Source organism: Corvus brachyrhynchos, unplaced genomic scaffold (assembly GCF_000691975.1).
Source record: "Corvus brachyrhynchos isolate BGI_N302 unplaced genomic scaffold, ASM69197v1 scaffold182, whole genome shotgun sequence".
NCBI lineage: Eukaryota > Metazoa > Chordata > Aves > Passeriformes > Corvidae > Corvus > Corvus brachyrhynchos.
This window is the reverse complement of record NW_008236807.1, coordinates 2,210,784-2,216,783: the sequence shown is the minus strand read 5'-3', so window position 1 is coordinate 2,216,783 and position 6,000 is coordinate 2,210,784. Positions and strand designations below refer to the sequence as shown.

General features: G+C 42.0%; 1 protein-coding gene across 1 annotated transcript in view; it reads left to right on the top strand.

Moving 5' to 3' along the window:
* The first annotated feature begins 358 nt into the window (after positions 1-358).
* The window catches only part of MKLN1 (muskelin 1), an 80,814-nt gene continuing 75,172 nt past the window's right edge, over positions 359-6,000 (top strand). Inside the window, exon 1 of the mRNA XM_017728013.1 lies at positions 359-447. The gene's annotated coding sequence lies outside the window, so the exon portion shown is untranslated. The remainder of the gene's footprint in view (positions 448-6,000) is intronic.

Genomic DNA, 6,000 nt, shown 5'->3' with positions numbered 1-6,000 from the left:
ATTTGCCAGATTTCAGGAAGTCTTGTGTCCAACTTAAAGGAATGTATGTAATCTCTGAATAGAATTGGTAGGAATAAGTAGTTCGACCAAATCTTTTTCCTAGGTAAACTGCTTTTAAAGTAATATTCTTAAAAAATCTTTCCTTCATTCCAGGACCAAATGAGAAAATACCATAACGGGGAGGTTTCATCTTCACTTTCATTCTTTGGCTGTGTAAACTCAGTATTTGGAGGTTGTAATGCTTCTCCCTTAGTGTGTTTTGCCTTGGCTTTAATATTCAAACTCACTGTTCTCTTTTCTGCAGTATTTGATTCTGAAGCTTGAAAGACCTGCCATAGTCCAGAGCATCACATTTGGCAAATACGAGAAAACACATGTCTGCAATTTAAAGAAGTTTAAAGTCTTTGGTGGGATGAATGAGGAGAATATGACAGATCTCTTATCCAGGTAAGATGTGATTCCATCAGCTCTGGGAACTGTAAAGGCTGGACCAGAATGCTCTTCCCCCTTGGCTCCCCGGCAGACACATGGCCAGCAGTGGGGCAGAGCTGTGGTTGTGCCCCTGCCATTGGCTGCCCTCATGTTTGTGGCCAGGTCAGAGAACAGCAGTCCCAGCGCTTGCTCCAGGAAACCTTCCTTATCCTGCTCTAACCACAGAGGATTTGTGGAGAGCAAGCTCTTGGGGATTTGGAAGAGCTGAGCGCAGGGTGCAGCGCTGCTGGATTGCAGTTCCTTCCTTCCATGTGTTTGAGGCACAGTAGAAATGATTCCCCACGTGTAGGGGACTTTGAAGTAATTTTTAAAAGCCCAAGTAACCTCCCCATGTCAAAAACCTCATTGCAGCCATAAAGATCTGAACTAGTCAGCTGCTCTGCCTTTTCAGATGGGTAAATAAATCAAACAGGCAAATGGAAACTTGCATATTCCTTCGTTTAGTTGGATTTGGTAGCGCTGTACTGTTAGGTACTAAAGAGAGAGCCTTTTGGCTGTTCAGGTTATCCAGAATTTCTGAGTAGTTGCTAATATAAATTTGCAAGGGCCTTTTAAGGGGTCTGCTGTTTCAGAAAGGGAAATGAGAGCTAAATATCCAGGAGTACAAGAGAAAAGATTAGCAAGAACCTGTAAATTTTGGGAGGCCTACAGAAGAGAAGTCCATCTCCAGGGAATGTATGGGGTGCATCATCTGTAGTCAAGCAGAGTAGCCATTGAGAAACATGGGAAACTGTACATTGCAGGTGTCATTCAAGACCGTATAGAATCTATCCAACAACCCTTCCCACACTTCTGCCCTCTTAGATAGATCAGTCTTGAAATCTGCCTTTATTGCTGTTACAATTGTGGGGGAAGAAGTCTTTTAGTATCGTAGTAATTATTGGCATTTAATATAATTTCACTTGTCTGAAGTTCAATAAAAATCCTCATTTTGTGACCTGTACTTGTATTTTCGGTAAAAATGGAGTTAAGATTTTTGATAAATTATACTAAATATTTGATATTTTTATAAAGTAATGCCCATAAATGAATCACAAAGCACTTTGTCAGGGTGATAATTTTGAGATCTGGTCCACCTCCCTCTTGAGAATGGAAGAGTGCAGTTCAGTATATCAGGAGCTGAAGTCTCAGGGTTCCAGATGCAGAGGAGCAGCATTGATCCAAAGCCAGTTCCCTCCCAGAATCCCAATACTGCCTCCCAGGGAGGCACAGGTAGGTGGAGAGCAGCCCAGGCCTTGGTCCAGCACATGTACTGATGATTCAGAGTGGTATGAAACAAGCTTCGCGTTTCAGGCGTGACCTAGATTGCATTTATTAGCTAGTCCTAAAATACAAGGTAAGATTTAGTAACCTTATTTATTTTTTCCCACAGTGGCTTAAAGAATGATTATAACAAAGAAACATTCACCTTGAAGCATAAAATTGATGAACAGATGTTCCCCTGTCGATTCATTAAGATAGGTAAATGCATTTTTTCAGCATTCTGAGTAGAAAATAATCTCTTCTGATACTTGTGCCGGTCTTGGCACTTGTGACTTCATTGTACTCAGGCAAAGTATCCACAATAGCTGTTCCATTTCATCATCTTTTAGTCTGGTTAGATTGGAACACAGTGAAGTCCTGTTAATAAGAAATAGTAGCTTCATAATTTAAATCCTGCAGAGTGAAAGCAAAATAGAGCAATTTTCAGAAATACAGCTGTTGAGTCAACTAATTGCGGGAGAAGCTGCTTACTGTCCTCCTATGAATTGCTATATAGAGCTTTAAATAAATTACTAAGCTAAATAGCAGTAAAAGTTTCAGTACTGGCAGCCCTGGAGTCTGAAAAAGCTTGAAAAGTTTTGTTCTCAAACACGCTCGCGACTCATAAAGCAACAGCAGAAGCCTCCCTTGTTCTCTCCCTGCTGCTCTAATCACGATGTCTCACTCACCTCCGGCTAAAGATGACACCCAGGGGCAGGGAAGGGTTGTACCCCCTGATGTCTGGTTTGGCTGGGGCAGGGGCTGAGGGGGTACTCCTGAAGGCTGGGTGCTGGGACGTGTGATTGGGAGCAGGTGAGGATGTCTCTTCCTTGCTTTCTGCAGGCCAGAGAGAACAAGAGTCTTACAGTTCTTGGATTTAATCCAAGGATTTGGAGCCTTTCAGCTTGCTCAGTAAATTTATCTTTCCCTTCCTACCTACTGAGATAGTACAAGAATGACTGGGTTTAAACTAGCAGTTTAAGGTTAAAAATAGAGCAAGGAGGTAGTTGCTGAAAAATGAGATAAGATCCTGTTGGCTAATTTAGATGAATTTAGGAGTGTTTTGATGTGTTGGGTAATTCCTTTGCCAAGACTCTGATGATAGTGGCTGTGTAGGGGCTCCCCTCAGAGCCCTTTGCTCTAATGTGTTGTTTCTGAATCTCTTCATGTTTGTCAGGAACTGAAAGCTTCAGGCTGGGAATCCGGTAATCATTTGTGGGGTTTCCTGTTCTTAGAGAAGCAGACAATTTGGTTGTTCACTGGGCTGGTTTCTGGCTGCTACTTTTGGAAGCAACTGTAGTGCTTGGCTTTAGGAAACCTCAAGAGTAGCAGAGGAATCGAGTTAAAGGTTGACTACATCAGGGAAGTTAAATGAATTTTTAAAAACTTTTATTTTTTATTCTGAAGCTTCCAGCATTAGGTTTTTGGACAATGTTATTTTTCAGTGGCTAAAAACCATCAAGTGGTTCCTGGAGGGCTAAAGGGGCCAATGGAAAGATTTCTGGCTGCTTCTCTGGATGTGTAAATTGTATTCCAGAAAAGTGTGTTCTGATGAAATGAAGTATAGCAGTGAGTTGAAACTTGTTATGAAAGTGAAACACTGATTAATTTCTACTACCAGGATGTTTTCCTCTGAAGTTACATGAGTACCTTGTTTTCTTGGGATGGGATCTTCATGTAGCAATTTTCACAATGGCACGCAGTGATAGGACAAGAGGAAGTGGCCTTATCTGAAGGAGGGTAGATTTAGATTAGATATTAGGAGAAAATTCCTGATTGTGAGGGTGGGGAGGCCCTGGCACAGGTTGCCCGGAGAAGCTGTGGCTGCCCCTGGTTCCCTGGAAGTGTCCAAGGCCAGGTTGGATGGGCTTGAATCAACCTGGGATAGTGGAAGGTGTCCCTGCCTATGTCAGGGGAATGAAGCTGGATGCTCTTCCAGGCCCCTTCCAACCCAAACCATTCCATGAATAAGCATTCCCTATTGTGTACATTAATATGAGGTTTGCACTGAGCTGTCACTTCCTCACTAGTTGTGGTTTGAGGTGAGTTTTCCTTTAACTCTTATCTATAGCCTTTCATTTCTTGAAGCTGTCTTCCATGAAGGAATTCCTTTGCTAGGACAGAACTGGAAATGATCTTGTCACCCAAACCTATGAAAGCCTCTGGTTGATGGCCGGTGCCATTTTGTTGATGAAGTTGTGAGAGCGTTTTTTGCTGCGAAACAACTGCAAAACACTGTTATGAAATTCCGTTATTTTTCAGATTCACAGCTTGAAAATGTTTTGAGTTTGTTAAAATTTCCAAGCTGCTAGCCAAAGTAACTCAAAATTTCAAGCACCGTGCTGTGTTCCTTGTAACAGTGCCAGGAAACGAGGCCAAAATCTGCCCTTTTGGACTCTTGGGGACTGACACGGCAAAATCCCGCTATCAGTGAGGTTTGGGTTTGGAGTTTTCACAGCACCTGCATCAGGAATTGGCTTTATGATTCCACAGATCAGCACAGGGACCTACAACAGCACTGTCAGTGACACAACACTGGGGTTTATATGGGGGCATGGGGCAGGAGGAACCATGGGGAGATACAGGAGGGGGGACAATTCCTGCTCCAGCTGCCATTGCTCACGTATCAGAGGAATTTTCAGGCTCATAAAACACAGAAAGAATAACCTCTCTCCTTCTGTCAAGAAAAGCCTTGCACTTCTGTTAGTTTAATTACTTCAACTTCAGTTCCTGAGCACTGAAATGCCCAGTTGTGCAGGCTTTTGACCTACTTGACAGGTAATTTTTACATTTCATGTAGCACCTCATTAAAGAACTGGAGAGAGGGAAGAAGATATTTATCCTGACAAAATATTGAAGAATAATCTTTTTCATGTCTGTGAGCTTTGTTTCTGGCTCTGTTCTCATGATTCCTCCAAGCAGAGATTTTTCTGTGCTGTGTCCTTGAGAGCAGAAGGTGTAAAGACTGATTGCCATGAAAGAGCTTGAAAAGTACCAGGTGTGATTCTCATTGAAGTTTGTTACTAGCATGGGGTTTGGTAACTAGGCTTCAAGATTTTTAGGCTTTGATGGAACAAAAATGAGGGATACTTTTTTAATGGATATTTTCTTCATTTTTGCAAGTGTACATGTTTGTATATCTGACTGTAGATGAGGGACACAGAAATTAGCTTGAGAGAGGTATTTAAAATAACTGTGTTTAATGCCTTTGCTATTATCTTCTCTGCTGTAGAGCTGCAATCCTTGTCTAGGCATAGCTATTATTTAGAAGTAGCCCTTAAAATCATCCTTGTGTGGATTAAGAAGTGTTTAAGTGACTCAAATACCTTCTCAGAAGAATATTGATTTTTTAAAAAATTACTTTTCCTCTGCTGAGCTCCTCTCACTGTGGAGTGACAATTCAACTGCTCCGAACAGTTAGACGTTTTAGGATGGATTGCTGTGGTACCTGCAGGAACAAAACTTGGTGAGGTGGCTTTATGATAAAAACTGGGGGAATTATGTAGCTTTAGGCTTTCAACACCTTTGATTGTAGTGTATTACCATCTCAAAGGTGTGCAGAAAAAAGTGCTTCCAGGCTGTACTTAGTGCCTTCTCTTTCCAGGTAGAAGTCAGGTTGTGGGTGCTCTAAAAGGAGATTTTTCTGAAGATCTGAGCGCTCCTATGGAAGCCTCAAAAAAGAGGGGGCAGAAGGGATGAGAGGTGTCTCCTGGGAGTCAGGAAAGAAGTTCAAAAAATGGGGAGATGATCCAGCAGAACACTTCAGCTTGCCTAACTGGAATAGAAATCACGTTCCAGTCTCAACCTTCAGCTTTGTTTCTTTTCCTGCTCCTATGGAGTAGTTTACAGAGATCAGGTTCAGTTTTCTCTGCCAGTGCAGTGCTGGGGAAGTGTTTGCCTTCCCTTTCCTGTACACCTTAATGTGCTTTCCTTAGAAAATACGGTTGCACTGTGGAAATCTTGTTAAAATCACCATTTCTGGTGTTTTGTTTATTCCTTTTGGTAAAAAAGACTTGGAAGCTCCCAGTTAACTGTGGGGAGGACAAGCGTCAGTAAGTTGTTGGCTTTGCTTTTTCTTGTGGTGAGAGCTGCCTGGGATTCTTTTGTGCATCCCAATAACTTCTTAGGTGTTGCAGTTGGCTTCAAAGATAAGGGGACAAATTGTTAACTATTTTCTGAGAGAAGTTTATGTAAGTTCTATGGGGAATTGCTGAAAAGAAATAGAGGTGGATAGAGAAGGTGGTAATACTTCGGTTAGGAAATTGG